At 37.1% G+C, this 20,753-nt stretch overlaps 1 protein-coding gene across 3 annotated transcripts in view; it reads right to left on the bottom strand.

The window, feature by feature from the left end:
• The window catches only part of tgfbr3 (transforming growth factor beta receptor 3), a 116,259-nt gene that overhangs the window by 61,846 nt on the left and 33,660 nt on the right, over positions 1-20,753 (bottom strand). The window lies entirely within an intron of this gene.

Here is a 20,753-nt window from a genome sequence, read left to right as displayed (position 1 = left end):
TCTCACTAACATGTGTTTTTACTTGTTTTTCACCTGCAAATATCAGTTGGTGGCATGTTTGAAAGACAATACTTTCAGTCAAATATTGCCTACTACTGAAGCTATTTTTATAGTTTGTTTTTACTCTTTATAGTTTGTTATCATCCACAAGCACTGTGCCTGCTATCCCTCTTCGTTTCCTTATACCTTGCCAAGATAACTCTTCTCCAGCCAACTCCTGTTCCCTTCCAAAACTAGGCTTTGTTTCTAAATCTGGTCACAATTGGAATTCTCTGGATGGACAAAGTCAGGAATAGCACAATGGCATGAGATTGCATTTATAACTGGATTTTCTTCTGTGGCTTTTTTTTTTCCAAAAGAAAAAGCAACACAATGCCAATGATTGTGAATTAGCTAGCACAAAAATGGTCATGAACAAAGAATGAAGGAGATGGGACATCTGAAAGCAGTTTATAAGGAGTTAAATACAAAGAATTGGAGTAACACCGAGAGGCAACATTTGTGGAGAGAATGGACGGGCAATGTATTGGGTGGGGACCCTTCTTCAGACACCTTGGTTTCCAATTTACCACTTGACTGCAAAATCTCCTTAAAATATGCCCACTTTTAAGAAAGTGTGCAATAATAAATGAACGTGTCAGTAGAGGGTTTTTTCCAAGTTATTCACCCTTTTCCCATCTTTATCTTTTTTCAATGTTACTCTCACAGTAACTGAAGGGAAAGTATTCATATTGCTTTACCCTGCTTCCACTATTTATTCAGCTTCTCATCTCTACTTACTTTTGTGGTTTGTTACCCAAATGTTTAGTCATTGACGTTTTCTTTACTGTAAACATTTTTCTGATCATTTTGATCCTTTAAAACTATACTTACTACCATAAATGTGCAAAAGAAAATTCTGAAGGGACTGGCTTAGGATTTCTAATTTAAAGATTAAATGCAATATTGTATGCTTCTTCATTGTAACCAATTCGTAATATAATATGACACTTATAGATTCCTCTTCAGTATTGTTTCTGCAGTCTTAAAAAAAATTGCTTGCTTCTTTTAACATACAAATTCTCCAATGTTCATGCTGGAGTCATAATTTATGTTCAAATCCACGCTGGAAGTTAAAAAAAAAGACCCTGGCCTGGTAATAAATGCCGATTGACATTTCCTTTTAAATGGGAACAGTGCTTTATAGAAAGTAATGGTAAATATGAACTAAATTTGAACCTTTGAAAACTTAAGATTTCCTTCCACCATTAACATCTACCAGCCTTGTCCAGTGAAGACACTTGTGTAGGAAGGAACTGAAGATACAGGTTTACATCAAAGATGGACACAAAATGCTGGAATAAGTCCGCAGGTTAAGCAGCATCTCTGGAGAAAACAAATAGGCAACGTTTCAGGTCGGAACCCTTCTTCAGACCTTCTTCACACATATTCCATTGCTAAATAGAGTAGACAACGTTTGATAGAAATACTAATGGAGATTCCAATATATGTACATAGAATGCATTACGGTATGACATAGTTGGCACCTAAAATTAGGTTCCACTGTACTGTTTTGTACTGTATTAACTTCTAATAAAATGAACAAATTTTTTTTTAAAAAGGAGATTCCAATATATAAACACCTGGATCTCACCATTCCATGCTTATACGTGTAGTTGTATAAAAATAACTGGATGGTGAATCAGCTGAACTAATGAATTGGTTGAATCATTCAACCATAGAATTTACCATCAATAATCTTTTTATGACTAATAAACCAACATAACTAATTTAGGTTATTAGAAAACAAACTAAAATCAGTTCCCAATAATGTCAGGCAGGTCTACTTTTCACTTGAGTGTTCATGTTTACACATCCTCAGGATCACCAGGCATTTCTAGGGTCAGTGTAGAAGTGGAGAGAGACAGTGACAAGCTGGTCCAAAGTTACAACTCATTTGACAAAGTGGACTGGTCTGAGAAAAAGTTCATTCAAAGAAGCAAAACTTTTCCTCTAGCTTTGCTTTAGAGTGCTTAAGTCATACAAGGCAATCGCACATACTATAAATTCTCACATAATAAATTAACATTACTTTGAAATAGTTTTACTGTACACTGTCATTTTCACTCTGTGGTCCCACTGGATAGATCCAGCAATATACCCTCAGAAGTACATAAATCGCAAGTTCTTTGATATTTGAAATAAATGATAAAGTTCTTTTCAACAATATATGGAGAAGAAGTGGAAATATTTGCAAGTCACTTATTTTTACTTATTTTACTTATTCTTACTTATTTTTTGATAATAAGTATTTGGCCCATTGGGTTCATGCCACTTCCCATCAGTCTCACGTCACCTCTCCACTACTCCTCATTTCATACCTCCCTGCACATTCTCTCTCACGTGCCCATCAACACCTTGATTCTTTTTGCACTTGTTCATATTAATGGACAATGTACAATAGCCAATTAATCTTAAAAGAAACCACTTCAGATTTTCCTTCTCTGGTAAATACACACTAATGAAATTATTTTTACTACTAATATTTGCTAAGGTACAAGTGACAATAAAAGACCTTTAAAACCTCTGAATAATGAGAAAGCAATTTTTGTAGTTTAAAAAAAAAACTTTAAACGTCCAAACAATATTATAAACTTTTGATATACATATTACAAATTCAATGTTGGATCTGTAGTTGCAGGAAAAAAAATGAACAGTGGCTTCATAACTTGATATATAAATGTAACTTCACTGTCAACTTTCTGACATTCTGCATTTGAATGTGTCCTTGCATTTAAAAAACATTTTATCGCAGATTCAAAATACCAAAACTCACTTAATTCTCTTTGAAAACAGACTCTCAACTCAAGTCATTATTTCTGGCTTTGTATCCGAGACATGCTTAACATACGCATAAGTGATCACTGGTCTGATTCCTTCTGAGATAGTAAACCATTTAAAATAAGCAGGTCAATGCTTGCATTTAAAAAAAATGTAGACAGACAGGCATCTTATAAACTGATTATGGATTTAACTGTTAATGCCACTGGTAACATCCAGAGTAAAATTATATTCAAATCTTTTCAGTTAACATTTCTGACAGAAATTCATGGTGGTTCTCGGGCTTCAGCATGAAAACTCTTGCTAAACTAATCCCAGTTCAATGAAACATTATTTTAGGACTGAGCTTTTGTCATAGTTTGAACTGGAAACTGAAACCATGCAAAACTATAGGAAATAATTTCACTGATGTTCAAATACATCTTAAAAGCATACAACATTTTAATACTATAATTAAGAGAGTAATAACGATTACATTTGCATGGGAAAAATGATTTAACAGTGAAAACTAAATTTGAATTTGTCACTGATATTTTCTAAGGAGGTCACAGTTACTGGTTAGAATGCATGGTATTCGAGGTAAACTCGCGAACTGGAGCAACAATTGGCTTGGTAATAGGATGCAAAGAATGGTGTTAGAGGGCTATGTTTCAGTTTGGATGTGTTTGATCACTGGTATACGACAAGGATTGGGACAAGGTTAGTGATATATATTAACAACTTTTTCTGGTTGTAGGAAGTATGATTAGTATGTTTGCGGATGACAAATAAAGTTTGTGGTGTCTGTAGATATCCAAGGAGGTAGTCAAAAGCTAGAAGCAAGACGTAGATCAGCTAGAAAGTTGAGTGGAGTAATGCTAGACAGGATTCAATCCCAACAAGTGAGGCGATTAATTTTGGAAAGTCAAATAATGGTAGAATGTATACAGTAAATGACGGGTCCCAAAGGAGTATTGGTGAACAGAAACACATAGTGGTGCAGAGCCATAGTTTCCTGAAAGTGGCAATGCAGGTGGATAAGGTGATGTAGAAAACATATGGCATGTTTGCACTTACTGGATGGGATATAGCACATAAGAATTGGACATCAATTGACAACTTTACAAAACATCAGGTAGTCTGCACGTGGAAAGTTATATGCAACGCTGGTTGTCAAGTATAGAGAAGATGCGATGGTGTGGAGAGAGTCCAAGTGTTACCTGGGTAACATGGGGTACAAATATATAATTCTATTCCCATGGCGGAGAATCCGAAGTAATTAGGTATAGGTTTAATAGAGGGAAAAGATTGAGGGGATCAGAGAGCAAAGTTTTTCACACAGCGTAGCTAATATCTGAAAAACATTGCCAAGGAGAATCAACAATTTTCTGGCATGGACAATATCAATTGTCCAAATTAAAATCCAGGGGCCTAAGCAATCTTGGGTGAAGTAACAATTCATTTGTACTTCTTCCAATTTAGTACACTAGCCTTCCCCTCCTTCCACACTTGGCATTCAGAAACATGACCATTACAAGTCCCTAACTATCAACATCCTGCAGTTCACCATTGACTGGAAACTCAACTGGCTTTAGACATGCAAGTACTAAGACTAAAAGCATTTCAGAGACTGGGTATCTTGTTGCAAATACCCCCGACTCCCAAAATCCTTTACACAAGGCACAAGACACATGTCAGGAGTAGGATACTCTGCCTGCACTTACATGAATGAATGCAGCTCCAACTAAACATGAAGCTCAACAAAATTCAGGATAAAGCAGCTCCCTTGATTAGCAACCCACCACCAGTAACAATTTCTCCCTCCAGCACTGAGTAGCCATGTACTTGCATCAAAATGGACAACAATTACTCGCACCAGCTTTGAACAAACCACGATAATCGTGGGAACACCAACAATTGCAATTCCCAAGTCTCATACTATCCTTGGATCTATATTTTGGAACATTACCCAAAAATAAGAGCTGCAGAAAGAAAGAATTGCCAAAAATAAAAGTACGGGAGTAACTCAGCGGATCTCTGGAGAACATGGCTAGGTGACATTTTCCGTTGGGATCCTTCTTCAGACTACAATAGCTCGATAAGGTGGATATTTTCATAAGGGCAAATTTAGATAGGAAACATGTAGGTTTATTATTGTAACGTGTACTGAGGTACAGTGAGAAATACAATAGAGTGAAATGTAAGTACAATGGAGAGAGCAAATAGGAAGATACAGAATGTGGAATATAGTTTTCAGCATTGTAAATCAAATATTGGCATTGCCAGCAACACCCTCAAGTTGACAGTTGACAAATACTTTGAGGCAATAATAGATTTTTCTACGAATACCATTTTGTACTGAAACCTTCAATGAGCGAAAGTTTAATCAATAGTTGGTAATTAAATATATAATACCAATCTATTACAAAGTAACACTTCAGTCAACCACATTTTAGCTAATTCGTGCTAGCAAAAGCCTGCTACCTCAGCAAATCTACTAGCCTTTATTGAGAAGCCAGAGCATAAATAAAATATTGCCAAAAAAACTATAAAAATCAGATTTTTTTTAGATGTACTGCTTTAAGTCAGGATCTTTATCACCTGATATTTAAAAAATAAAATTAACCATTTTTTTCTGCGTACACAATCCACAGCGAAGAAAGGCAAATTGACCAGTGAGTGACAAAGTCTATTGTTTAAACTAATAGCTGCTATTTCCTGACTTCTGTTAACAAAGGGAGAAAAACAAAAATCAATGCATTTCATGTGTGAAACAAAACTGTGGAAAGAAATCTGTCAACACCACTTGTTCAAAGATACATAAATTCAAGGTAAAAAATGTTTGGAATACATCCACCGAGAAACAGCTTGCATTAAGTGCTAGGCCACATATCTGGTCTATCATTAAACTCAATATTTAAATGTGCATCAAAAAAGGCACCCTTTGCCAATGATGGATCAGTCAATCGATTAAAAAGCAAAGAAAAACTTAAACCCACTTGCTTCAAGTCAATAGACAATAGGTACAGGAGTAGGCCATTCGGCCCTTCGAGCCTGCACCGCCATTCAATGTGATCATGGCTGATCATCCTCAATCAGTACCCCCATTCCTGCCTTCTCCCCATATCCCATGACTCCGCTATTTTTAAGACCTCTATCTAACTCTCTCTTGAAAGCATCCAGAGAACCTGCCTCCACCGCCCTCTGAGGCAGAGAATTCCACAGAAGTCAATGTATTGAGCCCGTTTTTTTTTTTTACTCGCTATCGAGAAATAGCAGTGGAATTTGTACTTGCATTGTTTGGATTTCCCCTTAGATTTGCTTAATTTGTTCTATTTATGTGGCTTCATTGGCAAGACCCTTGATTACCCATCATTATTCTGAAGAGATGATTTTGAAACTTCTTGTTGTATACCACAAAACCAATTCAGTAACAATGTAGGAAGAGCGGTGTGTCTAAATCAGGATGTTGGAAGGGAACTTTATCCATCTGACGATGAAGACTGCAGGGAAAGGAGGCAAACTTTGCAAGTCGTTGCAGCGCATGCACCTAGCAGTACAAAATGTTGCCATGAGAGTTTCGATAGTTAGATATAGAGATCAATAGCAAGGACACTTTTTTGTCTCAACACTATCAAGTTTCTTAGAATTATTCCAGCTACTTGGAAATGGTGGGTATTTATTCAAACCTCTAACTAGAGCATTGTAAACGCTTAAGACTTTGACCTGCATCTGAAACACTCTTTTACATCTAGCTTTGGCCAGCCCAAATAAGATTCTGGTCTCAGGAAACTGCAAAATGTTATAGATTTATATAGTACAACATAGAAACAGACCCTCCGGCCCACCAAGCCACTCAATGTTCTGAACCACATGACACTCTTAGGTTTCTATGCCTTGGTGATTCAATTACTTATCTGGACATTTCCTTACGATCATAAGTATCTGCCTCCGCCACCTGTTCAAGCAGCGCATTCCAGATTCCAAGCACCCTCTATGTAAAAAACAAATCCCACTCAGATCCAATGTAAACCTCCTCCCTCTCACCTTAAACCTATACCAGTTTAGAAGAATGCCAGAGTTCATTGAAACATACAAAATCCTTATAGGTAGGCTGAATGTAGGGAGGACGTTTCTTCTGATGTGGAACCAAGAGCCATGGGCACCAAAATGAAATGAGTTGGCCATTTGGGACCAAGGTGTGCAGAAAGTTCTTCACACCTTGGTCACAAATGGCCAACTAGTTTCATTTTGGTGCCCCTGGCTCTTAGCTCCACATCAAAGGAAACTTCCTCCCCACATTCACAACCAAGATTGATAAATTTCTGGGCATTTAGGGCAGACAGGAAGCGTAGGGATGGTGGGAGATAATTTGAGCTAAGAAAATTATTCCACGATCTTGAATAATGACAAAGATTCAAAGGGTCAAATGGCCTAGTCCTAAATCGTACATTATGATGTACTGATATGCAAGTATCACCAGGAGAAATTATCAGATGGTCAAGTAGTGACCTCTCGACAATGAGGTGAGCCAGGTTACTGCCTTATACTGGCTATATCAAAGACCTCTATTTACATCTACAAAAGGATATGAGAGCCCATTCCACTAAAACCAACTAATTAAATAACATTCCTATGTCTGCATGGATTGAAAGTGCTCAGACTACATTTTTGAAAATTTGACGACTTCTAATATAGTCTGAACATTACAACTTAAACATCTTTGAAGTTTCTTGAAAGAGGAATTTTGAAGTGTCCATGGCAGGTGATCGAATTGCACCATGCAATATGTTTGCACCCAAGATTCCCCACATGGTAAACAGGACTGCAGGAAATTCTGTCTGACCAAAATATGACTATTTCCTCTGAAAATGTGGTGAGAGTAGCTGCCAAACTAAGCCAAATCCAGTTGCTGGCAACTTCAGAAACAACTTTGAAAGTAAGATCTTTCTTTGCTCTGAAGTGGAGGTATAAACATTGACACATTCAGAGCGACTGGAACAAGATGTGATTAAGCTGCCTTAAAAGGTTTAGCTGTACTGCAAATGAAGAGAATTTATCTGCAGTCTGTTCAGGTGCTCTGAAAAATTGTAAAAGCAAATAGAATTGTTCCAATTAGTAGCACCTCCAAATTAACTAACAACTTCAGCTTAGAAAAACAAGCTAATCGTGCTTCAAATTTTTATCTCTATTCCAAAAAACATTTTAGATAAATGTTTTTTTGGAATTTAGATAAAAAGGACTTTTAGATAAAACTGCAAATTGCAAAGTTACCTGGTAGATATCACAATCAATAATTTAAAATTCTGCACAGTTCCTGCACAAAATCACCACACTCTTTCCAATAAGCTTTACACAAAATAACAATGACATAAATGTTTTAAAGCAATAAACTAACAACATGAAAAAACTAGTGTCTTCTTATATCAAATAAAGTTTGTAAAACAAAGATTCACCCTTGAACTTTGCTGGAGAAAACGTCAACCACAGAATTTCTGTGTTTTATATTTTTAAAGAATCGCAACATATAATCTACCGCACATGAGGAACTGAAAATATGAAACTGTCATACCGCTAACTTCTCAAGATTAAGTCGTTTTACTTTTCCCAGTGTACTCAAATCTTTATTTTAGATAAGCAATCCAATTTCCTCAGAATTCAGTTTCTTTCCTAATACGATCTGCTCAAAGATCAATTTATTTTGAATATGCCATGTTCATAAAACCTCATCATATCATTTTTGAGATGGATGTACCTTCTTTATGGAATTCATGTTTAAAGTAACTTGATACAAAGCACACAAGTCAATTCCTACATTTTCTCCAGGACAAATTGGAAACTGGTGGACTCATATTTAACTGTGCAGAATGCACTCTGACTAAGTCATCAGTGTGCAGTCTCATTTTTTTAACTGAAGGACCAAGATGAGCGATGGTTGCAACTTTTCCATTTACTTCCAATTCAATGGCTTTCATTACTATTGAGCTTGGTTTTGATTTATATTGCATACAATGGCTCAACTACTTGCATTGCAATTGTTCACTCCAGGCAATGCAAACTTGCACAATGTCTCAGGCATTAAATTCTGTATGATGATTTCCAGCTACACGCTAAGATAAAGTACGGTAAAACTCTGCACTTACATTTTCTCAAATTACGTATGGGATTTTTGGGCTACCCAAATGGATTCATAGATCTATCTGGCAAGTAGCAGTGCCATAGAATCCAGGAAGGTTTGCATTCGATCTCCAATTATAATTAAATTAGCTGATTTCAACAGAGACTATGCTACCATGCATCAATGTTTGCCAAAGCCATGCTTGGATGAACATCTAAATTGAGTACTATCATGGGAAAGAGTAGATATTTGTAATTTCAATATTTGTAATTTCAATTTTGATCATGTCTAATATCGTGAGCAAAATCCTCAAAGAAATGGAGAATGATAACTAGAAATCAGTTATTGTTCTCAAAGTTGAAGTAAAAATATATTGTGTGCACAGGAGATGCAAGTTCCGCACAAAAATTGGAATTGGATGTTTCAGTAAGAGTTTCATCTCATCCTTAAGAAAAGCTCATAATTCCTGCACAAATTTAAACCAGTTCAGTGATGCATTGGAGAAAGTACATAAGAGGAACCAATTCTCTTCCCAGAGCCAATTTCTCTGATGGAACAAGGATTTTCTTGCACAATTTTCCCCTTTCCGAACAGATGGCTGCTCACTCACTTTTGTATTAACCTCTTTGGAGACAGTGAAAGACACTTCAATGGTAAGCGAATACAGGCACATCTAAAATCCAAGTGCTCAGGCAACAGGACGTTTGGATCAAAGGAAAACTACCAAGCACAAATGTTGCAGAGGAACAAGGAGAAGGTGTCACTGGGGATAATTTAAGAAATTGGAGAAAAATGTTAATGCTATTGTAGCGGCAGAGAGATTTTGAAAAATTTATACAATCATTTTTTTTAGCATCTTGAACTAAATGAAATCAATAATTAATTCAATTCAGTCCTTTTTTCCATGCATTTCAGCTCGAACAGAATCAACCGTTTAAATAATTTTAGTGGCAATAAAATTAATATCATAAAATGTATAAAGATTATATATAGAATCACGGAATCAGGGTCATACAGCATGAAAATGGGCTACAGCCCACTAAGTTTCCATATACAAATTAAATAAAGAAAAATATAATAAATGAAGTAGTCAATTAGCACTGCTATCTCATAGCTTTAAATATCCAGGTGCTTGTCTGTGTGATCACATTGGTTTCCGGCAGGTATTCTGGTTTCCTCCACATCGCAATTACATACTGATAGGTTAATTGTCCACTGTCAATCCCTCCTGGTGTAGGTGGGTGGCAGTGAGATGATAGGCATGCAGGGTGCCACAGACACGGGGAATTGGACTGATGGGATTACACTGTGGGTAGACTGCATCAATCTGCTGGGCTCCAATGACCTCCTTCTGTGTTGAGATATGCAAGGAATGTTTTCATGTTGCAGTGATTCTGAAAGCCCATTTCTTCCAAAAGGACAAAGTATAATAGTCACCAATTTAACATCAGCACATCGAATCATTTATGAGGCAAATCACTTTCTTTCCTATACACTTCAAGTAGTTTAACTACCAGCTTCATTTGTTGCTGATATTATTAAGCATTAGCTTTAATTACATGGCCGTGAGATTTTTTATGAAGACATCAGACCACAAAAGAGGGCAACTGGAGAGAAAAAAGGTGCAGTTTCTCTTTCTGCAGTTATGTTCAGAAAATCACAAGTCTGGAGCTATTAATGTGTTGTAAACAGATATCAATTATTTTGTTTTGTTTGCACTGTGAATGCAAGAACCCAGCATAACTTGGCACATCATCAATAGATCCATTGAGTTTCCCTCATTAGCTAAGTCAATGAAAGTGCATGTCAGTGGATAGACTCCCAGGGATTTAATTTGCCCCAAACTTGTAACAGTCACAACACTATCAACAGTTGTATAATGATGTTTGAAAAGCATACTCATGCAAGGCACAAAAGATATGACAACAAATCAAAAAGACACCACTTTCCTAAAAACTTTCCAAATATCTTTGTGAACTAAAAACACCATAAATGTGATTTAACACTTGTCACATTGCACTTGCACGTAAGTTACATGATGTGTTCCAGCAGTATTTATCTTATTGATTGGGTTATAATTGTGTCTATCTTCGGTCTAAACCAGTATCAGCAGTTCCTTCTTACACATTCAGCGGCGTCTGCTGGGTCAGGGCAGCTGGTTTATCCTGTGGCTAGGAAGTGCGATGGATGAGGAGGAATGGAAGGAAAGACGACGTTTTCAGGTCCTAAGCTAAGAAGCAGGGTTTCAGGGACAACGGCACACTGCAGGATCAGGAGATTGGGGCCTTGGTTCCGACACCAGATATTGGGGCCTTGGTTCCGACACCAGATATTGGGGGTGCCCAAAAGCTAAAGATAATGGGACATCTGATCTCAATCTGGCACATTATGTTGAACTTTATCCATAAATATGGATATGCTTCTGTTTCATGATCAACACTTAAAGATAATTTGCCATTTGCATTTCCAACAGCACTACCTCACTACTTAGACTTCTCCACTGCTTTCTCAAGTGCTCTTCACAATTTGGTTTTGTGGCAGATTTGCTTTTTGTTTAAGCATCCAATGAAGATTTAAAGTGGTGTGGGAGAGGAAACAGTTGGTTATGCTCAGGAGATTTAACACCATTGGAATGATGGAAGTATGCAATGGTGCCAGACAAGCTGAAGCCTGTTACCTAATATCAGCATCTGCTAGGGTTACTTCACAGATGAAATCCAGTTATATGATATGGAAGAAAATAAAACAGATATGCACATAACAGTTGAGGCAGATCATGTGAAAAATAAACCTGGAATTTAGGGGTAAATTCACAATGTTTTAATTTGGTTAATTACTGCCACAGGCAACTCTGCTTTGCACTTTCACGAGGTTCACAACTAGCTTCTGTCAGTCATCAATCTCTTTGATTTGGTTGATGCACAGGCGTGTAAAAATAAATTTAGGTGGTGTTGATTATGCATTGGTGCGACCTGTTGAAGGTCTTGGGTTAAATAGTAATCTTGACTCAGTTTGCAAAAATTAATTAAAGACACCACATAGCATTGTGATGCATCAGTATTAGTCATTGACCTGGATCTATGATTCAGATGTTCAATACATACTGCGGGAAATGGATATATTTTTTAAGCTACAGGAATTCAGATTGCCATTTATCTAGTGTTAATATAAATGGAAAAGTGACTTTGTTGAAATAACTGGATTAGAATTCTACAATGGTAGCATGGAAATTTAAGCCTGTATTAGGAAGTTAAATTAGGCAGCTCAAACTTGCCATAGTGACGATACACAATTGATTTTGTTTTAAAAAGCATCTGGTTCATTAATGTCACACAGGATAAGAAATCTGCTCTCCTTACCAGCTCAGATATGACTCCAGGCCCGCCAATGTGGGGTACTAACTGATCTCCAAAATGGTCACAGTTCAAGAGAGATTGGGGATTAAAAAAAAAAACTCAGAACATCACCCAAGTCTTACAAACAAAATGTCTGGATATTTCCCCCCTCCCACCCTTTGACAATGTTCTAAAGCAAATAGACACCATCTTGATCGGCATGGACAAATTGGGCCGAAGGGTTTGTTTCCATGCTGTATGACACCAGTTAGAGAGTTACATTTTAATTTAGATACCTTTTTTACAAGTACAATAGTATTTTATCTTGTAAGGAAGTTTGTAAACATAGCACTCAATAAAACTTTGCTATTTTGCTTACCTCAGCTTGTCGTTTACTGAAGAATTTAATGACCTCAGTCCTAAATGTGCCTTTTTGCTAATTTTAACTTCAGTGAGGACAGCAGTTAGATATTAACACACTGGTGACATGGGCAGATTAAATGCAGAGATGGGTAAAGTGGAAGGAATAACGAGGAAGGACAAGATCAAATGGTACATTTGTGAAAAGTGTCCAGACACAAAGAGAACTGAAGGGTTTAAGGTGTCAGGAGCAGTCGATAAGGCAATTCAGACATTGAAGTAAAAATGTACTTAACAAATTGTGATGTAACAAGAAGCATCTTTCATAGGCTCCAGTCCCCAAGCAAAAGCTTCCTTGAAGACATTGATTTTTAAAATTATAATTGGTTGACCATGTATGACAACAGAGGGCAGAGAAAGGAAGACCGGCAATATAGGTTTTACATTGAAACTAATTGAGCTTAGAGTACCCAAGAATTGCAAATCTTTAATTTCCTCCAGGTATTGACAATATCACATGACACTTATCCATCTGGAATATTGCTTTCCTTTCATAGCTGACCTTCGTATTCCAGGATTATGTCAGATGGCCCTTGATGTTTGAAGCACCTAAAAGCAAAAATGTGAACCCCCAAAGCTAATAGTGCTGGCCAGAGATTTGTGCTTTTGTAATTGTAATGTAATGTCCATATGAGATGAAAGGGATAATACTGCTGAAAGAAACTCAGCAGAAAAACTTCTCCAAGGACAGGATTCATTGATTTTTTTTTCTCTCTCTCTCTTCTGATTGAAAGAATTTACTGAATATTCTAAGCAAATGCCGAGACCAAGTCACCCACATCAAAAGAGATCCTGACATACTGGTCACTTAAAATGCAATCAAAACAAATATTTTCATTGTGATAACAAAGACAACACTGAATGATTACTGTGATGTTTTAGAGCTGTGTACAAGTAACCTTCCAACACTCAAATGCTTGTGGATCCAGAAGATGTCTAGCCAAGTCAAGTTTATTGTCATGTGCACATGTATAGTGAGGTAGAGGTACAATTAAAATCTTGCTTGTAGCAGCATCACAGGCACACACTCTGACAACACACAAAAAATATATACAAGGCAGTGAAAATAAATAGACCTCAAAAACATTTGCGCAAAAATAATCAAAGAATAAGTTCATGATAGTGCAAGAGAGGTCCACAGCATTCTGCTACTGAAGGAGGATTTGTTTTGCGCAGGTTGGTTCTATAATCTGACGCTAATAGTAAAGTAGCTTTTCATGAACCTCATGGTATGGGACCTCACGCTCCACTTCAGCACCATTGGTATAGACCGGGTATCAAGACTACCCCCAGGGTTTTGCTGACAATGAGGGAGAGTTGTTATCTTGACACTCTGTTACTAAGCTCTATCTCCTTCCTGTACTCCTTTCCGTCATTGTTTGAGATCCGACCAACTATGGTGGTCTCATTTGCAAACCTGTAAATGGAATTGCAGCAGAATTTAGCCGCATGGTGGTTAGCACATAGGGGGTATAGTAAGGGGCCAAGAATGAAGTTGGAGCGGTGCTTAACCACACAATCATGGTGTAAAGCAAATAGAACAGGGGGCCAAGCACACAGCCCTGGTGTGTACCCTATGTGTTAATGGTGAGTGAGGAGATGTTGTTACCTATCAGCACTGATTGAGATTTGATGATCAGGAAGTCAAGGATCCAGTTCAAAGGGAGGAACAGAGGCCCGGGCTTGCAGCTTGGTGATGGGTTTGAAGGGGATTATTGTGTTGGATGCCAAGCTGTAGTTAATGAATGTTTTCATCGATGAATGCAGCCCGATGTATGTAATCTCTTGGGAATCAGTTCTGGTAACCGGCAAATGAGACTGCATTGCTTGTTCTTGGCTTGTTTTTTCAATTCAAAATGATAAACAGAGTACCAGAAAGTTCAAACTTGTAAACTTTCTACAAACTTCTGTGTCAATTAAAAATGGTTATTTTTGCAAAGATACGTTACATTTGCATCTGATATCATATTTGAAAATCTTTGAAAGCTCTTCACACAATGTGGTGCTTTCAACATTGCAATACAATGGCTATTATATGTTCGAATATAAATAATACAGACAGCAGAGAGAAAGGCAGCTCGAAAATAATTACTTTACCTTGGTCTATATCCCAATTGAGGAAACAGTTTAATCCACTCTGCAATGCATTACAGTTACTCAATGCGAAAGATGTGAAAGTTTATCCTTTGTCAGGGATTTTCTCCATCATAAAGCTTTCTTTACCCTCTGCCCCCCGCACTCTCTCCACTGAATCCCCCAAAGATCCATAGAGAGCAACATGTTCACTCATTCAGCTGCAATGCTCTGCCCTAGTCAAACTGGAAAAAATATCAGAATGGGGAATGTTGGCCAGAGTCCAAGAGCAAGTTTCTATTTGGGATCAGGCCAACAGAAAGGAACCAGTTCTCTAGTTGGTGGTTGGTTATATAGATAAATTCAATAATACTCGAGTAACGCCACACAAAGACTGGTATGATTTTAGACCCCACAGCAACATTTTAATGCAGCATTTCTTATCCATGGAACTTTGTACTAGCAATTATACTTCCTTTGTTACAGGTGTTGGTCATATTAATATATTTGTTCTTATTGATTCCCTTATAATGGCTTCAGCAGCTTTTTTATTCCTTGGTGTTATCAAATAATAACAAATTCTGCCTTTAATAAATTAGGATTGCTCCAATTACACTATACATTAAATTATAGTTCTCAATTATTTTGGTTGTAATGAAATCCAGCTCAGGTTTCTAAGGCATATGATAATATGTTGGTTTCTTTGCACCAGTCATTTCACAATAGCCATCTTAGATGAGAGAATATCCATAGTACATCCAAAATTTTGAAGAAGCAAGACTTGACTTTAATGCTGCAAACTAGTCTGCGTGTAGATCAAATAAGATGGATTTTAGCTCAATCGACTTGTACTCAGCATTTAATTCCTTAAGTAGGGTTTGCATTCAGTGGAAATAAACATCTTCTGAATAGCAAAATACATTCCAATTTGAATACAACAAATTCACTTCAAACATAACAAAAGTCATAATCAAATGCATTAGTTAATACAGATTTCCAATAACTATGTAAATATTACTGTATTGTGACAAATTGGCATCAATGTAGAATTGGATAAGCTTGGTCATGTAACATAATTCTTAATTAGGCTTTGATAAAATTGTCTTTCAAATATAATTTGTTTTTACAAGTCAGTGCTTGGCAAAGGGAGGAATTCAGCAACTGGAAATCAGTATCAGTTTACTCATTTAACCACTAAGTAGGATAGCTCAGGTTTTGTCTTAGACCTGGATATGTGAAGTAACTATTCATTTAAATATATCAATCCCAAATTAGCTTCAGCTTTTATGCAGAATAAACACACTGGCTTTATACTTTACATATGTGCAAAGGGGATATTAGGCAATATTGTACTATTGGGATCTAAAAGAACTCCCAAATGCTTTTCAATCTTTATATTTACTAGTATTACTAATTTATCCTCTATTATGACATTGTAACTCTAGAACTCGTTGCACATGTTGACGAGTTCTTGGAAAGCTGCCAAAGCCTCTAAGTGCAAGGGACTTGGACACAGGAGGGACACATCCACGCATTCGCAAAGTTTTGAATTCAAGCAAGTTTTTTTATTATCCCCAATGCCAATCATTTAGCAAAGTTGATCCAGAAGGGCGTGCAGTGCTTTGCTCTGTTTGCAAGCTGATTCCAGAGGAAAAGAGACTGCCATATTCCTAAGTTAAGCTAAATATACTGGGGTGGTCTCCTGTTGAGGAAGTATAAAGATGGCTGCCACTAGCTACTCCCCTCAGTACAACTGTCCCATTATTTGTAATAGGTTATGACGTATTTGTCCCAAACGTTGACATATGGGCGTTCTATTTAAAGCATTTTATTGGGAGTATTTTTTAAGATGCTTCGAGATGTGCAACAATTTCAGCATTGATAGGAAAATACTGTATTTTCTAATAAGAAAATATTGTGGACTAGAGTCGTTTCGCTAGAAATAGAAGAGCGGAAAAATAATTTATATCCTCACCCAAGATTTGACGTTTATCAATGTCTAGAATGACAGGGTCTGCACATCAATCTAGGCAATTATTTTCAATGTTGAACAGACTAAATTTAAGTTACTGATAGAGGCCAAGATAGCCATGTTGATGTTTTTATTCAAGTATATAAATCAGACTATTTGTGTGTGTTACAGGTACATTTTGAAATGAACATTTTCAGAACCTGTATCAACAAATTAAAAATTATACACCGTTTAATATTCTGAAGAATGCAGAGAGTCACAATCCTGGGAATTGTGGGTAGACCCAAACCCCAATGATTGCAGCAGTGCAAGGCTGCTCACACCTTCAAGGAGAATTAGGATTGAGCAGTTAAATGCTGCCTTAGCCTGCAAAGCCCAAATCCCTTGCATGGATATGAAAGGAAAATCACTTCTATTAATGAAAAATTAGTGAAGAATTTTTACAACAAATATACAATTCAATGTCTTGTTCACATATTTTGAATAAAAATAGTCAGAAGGTATTGTGTGTTTAGATGTATAAAACGATATGCAAAATAAATTAAATGGCAGTTAGACAAAAATGAGAAAGTATATACAAATCCTGAGGTTTTGAGACTGTTCATCTGAAAAAAAGGCTAGAGTTGGAAAACTGTTTATCACGCAGACCAAGAAGCAAAATCTGATCTCTTCATTTGTTTACTTTGCTCTGTCCAGTTGCCAGCAACCGGAAGGAACAGGAAACCATGAAGCTAAGGGGAAGAATATCAGCCATTTTAAACTATTATTATAATGGTGGAATAAATAACAGCAGACAAGTGAAGTCTAGCATCAAAATCAGCCACAGAGAAAAATGTCACAATATGCCACGGTCTAATCTTTGAATACAATTCCTTATCTTTTAAACATTGTCTGGAGAGAAAGTTGAAAGTTTATAAACTGCTAAATTTAGAAGTGAAAAGAGTTTCAATTATGTTAAAGACAATTTTAAATGACACAGCACGTATATTTGGACAATAGAACAAACACCCATTGAACATCCAGTATGGATGAGTGGAGGGGGGGGGGGGGGGGGAGAAGGAGAATCAAAAGAGGTGAAATTAGCTGAGCTATAGTGGGAGATGGCTAGTGCGGCACATAAATATCAAAAACAGACCAATTGGATCAAATTACCATTTCTTGCTCTACGATGCTGATTTTACAGATACTTAAAAACGGTTTTATGTTTTACAATCAGATTTAGTGTAAGTGGAGATCAGAGGGATAAGTTTAGAATTCTGAGGGGTATATTTTTCACACATAGGATGATTAATATCTGGAATGAGCTGCCAGAGGCAGATAGAATGACAATGTGTGTTAAAAGGTGTTTGGCCAAGTAAGGAATGGGGGATATGGGCCTGATGTGGGCAAATGAGATTAGTGTAGTCAGTATGGACAAGGTTGGCCTAAAGGTGGACGTGTTTCAGTGCTGTACATTTCTATGATTCTTTGAAATTGCTAAACCATACGATAAAATACCAGCTAAAATCAGCTAAATCAATGAAAATCTCTGAAGCTGATCTTTCATTACAACAAATAGAAAACCTCATTCCATGCATATGAATACAATGCCGATAATGCCCATCTTGCCCATCCTTTTCGATTAATGAAATTTAGCTTTACAAAAGATTTCCCTGGAATGCATCCCTTTTATAAATTAGTGAATGATTATATATGCAGTCCTTGAGGGATGGCAAGAAAGAAACAATTTTTAATAATTGATGTACCTATTATAAAAAATGTTTTGAAATATTCAGAAATATTGTGGCTAATGTGTACTTATCAAACTATTTTTTTCTTACACAAACCAAATTACGATCTTATATAGTCGATGTACCCCACCTACTCTTTGCAAAGTTGCTGTGGAAAGGAAAAGGATGAATCACAAAATGTTGAATTTGTCTCATATTCATATCTTTTTAAAGATCTCTCCAGCTTATTAAATAGTATTTGCTTGTGTAAACCTGCAAACATGTGGAAGAAAAAGTAGCTTTGTGCAAGCTTCGCTAATTATTATTTTAAATGGCTTGTGATCACTTTTTGTGCTACGTTTTTGCTAAAGCCAGAAAGAAAATTGGGATCATTTTAACTGAGGCAGAAAGTCGGCTTGGTTGGTATCACATCAGACCTCTGCCCAATAGTCAGCGAGACAGGAGTGAAAGTTTACAGTGGAGGACTGAGGCATCATGGATAGGATAGTTGAAAAATTACTAATCATCCTAGCCTTCCACGACAGGGATTTGTAGGTTACAGCTCCAAATGCACTGTTTAAAATAGGCTAAGGGTTTCAACTTCCAACATTTTTTAGTGTAGTGATTTCCAGACCACTAATATTCTCTAGATGGAAAAAAAAGTCCTCATCTCGACTCTAAATCTTGTACTTATCACTTAAAATTGATGCTCCTTTGCTTTTGACTCGTCTGACAAGGAAAATAGGTACCTCCTATTTATTCCCCCAGGCCTTGATAATGTTATACATTTCAATTTAATATCCTCTCAACCTCCTCGGTTCTAAATGTAAATTCAATCCTAACCAATCTTTCCTCATAACTAATATTTTCCACTCCTAGAAAATTCTCAAATCTCCTCTGCAACCTCTCTTATTCAATTACATCTCCGCTGTAATGTGGTGAAGTTAAGGGAAATAAATATCAGGAATTGGTGCAAGGTCACCTGTTTTGCACTTCTACATGAATTAAATTTCAACCGTTTTTTTCCCCCCAGTATTTACCACATCCCTTTCTAGTCATACAAGCTAACTCAAATTGACTTTTAAAAGAGGTGGGGAGGGAGCAAGGGGGGGGAACTGACCTGTAATACTTGTCATACATTAAATTGTTTGACAGGATCGCCATGGTAAATATTTGGGGGTTAGAGGTAAGGCAAGTACATTTGGGCATCAAGTTAGAAAGGAAAGCCTTTAAAATGTGACAATGTTTGAGGTCCAGTAGCACAGCTGTGTGAATGGTAATTTAGTGGGAATGAGCAAAAAGCGAGTCCCATGGCAGCACTGGCTCAGGCGGGATTTGAAAGGGGAAAGCATATAATGCAAAGCACAGAAAATTGAGGAATTTAAAGTGCCGGGGATCCTTTGGGATAGATAGGCTTCTTGGGGAAAAACAAGAGCAGCAAAAGTAGATGGTCTCAATCTTCATCTTTAGGGTCTCCAAGTCAGTTAAACGTTGTTGAAAGCATGGTCTAAGGGAACAGAAAAGGGACGAAGGGAATGTGAAGTAGCCTGGTGTTTTTGGATTATTTTCATAAAATGTGGTGTTTTTGGCTCAGAGAGCAGGAAAGCATGGTGAATTCATACATAATTAAAAGGGCTGTCCCACTGCAGCGACCTAATTGGCGAGTTTAGAAGAGTTTAGGAGAGTTTGAAAAAATGTCATGTTGAAGACCTCCTTCGGCCTCCTTCGACTATGTCGAAGACTAGCTTCGACTAGCTTCGGGAAAATTGGACACCGAATAGTGGAGAGTGAAGGCGACCTCCTTCGATCTCCTTCGACCTCCCTTCGACTATGTTGAAGACTATCTACGACTACCCTCAATTACCTACGAATAACATGCCGACCTATTACGACCTACTTCGACGAAACCTACGAGTAAAAAAACAATCGATTTTTTCCATGGCGACCTTTTTTTACTCGCAGGCATTTTTCAACATGGTGAAAAATATGCTGCGACCTAGCTGAGGCCTCAAGTACGCGGGGACTACTCTCGAGCATGAAGGAGAGTTGCAAAGACCTCCTAGGACCTCGTATCGACCATGCTGCGAGTCCGAGTCGAGGGCAAACTCACCAGAACTCACGGATTAGGTCGCCGCAGTGGGACAGCACCTTAAAGCACATTGAGCTAAGATAATAGGCATTACATCTTTTATGGATATGGTCCATCATTTCAACAGACTTTAACAGTGTGTTTTGTTTAATAACACATCACACGTTACATTTTACTTTTTACTTCATGTTTTCTATTTTCTCTCAGACATGAAATACATTCATTCATATTCCTTTAC

Source organism: Amblyraja radiata, chromosome 10 (assembly GCF_010909765.2).
Source record: "Amblyraja radiata isolate CabotCenter1 chromosome 10, sAmbRad1.1.pri, whole genome shotgun sequence".
Lineage (NCBI taxonomy): Eukaryota > Metazoa > Chordata > Chondrichthyes > Rajiformes > Rajidae > Amblyraja > Amblyraja radiata.
This window is presented reverse-complemented; position numbering and strand designations above follow the sequence as displayed.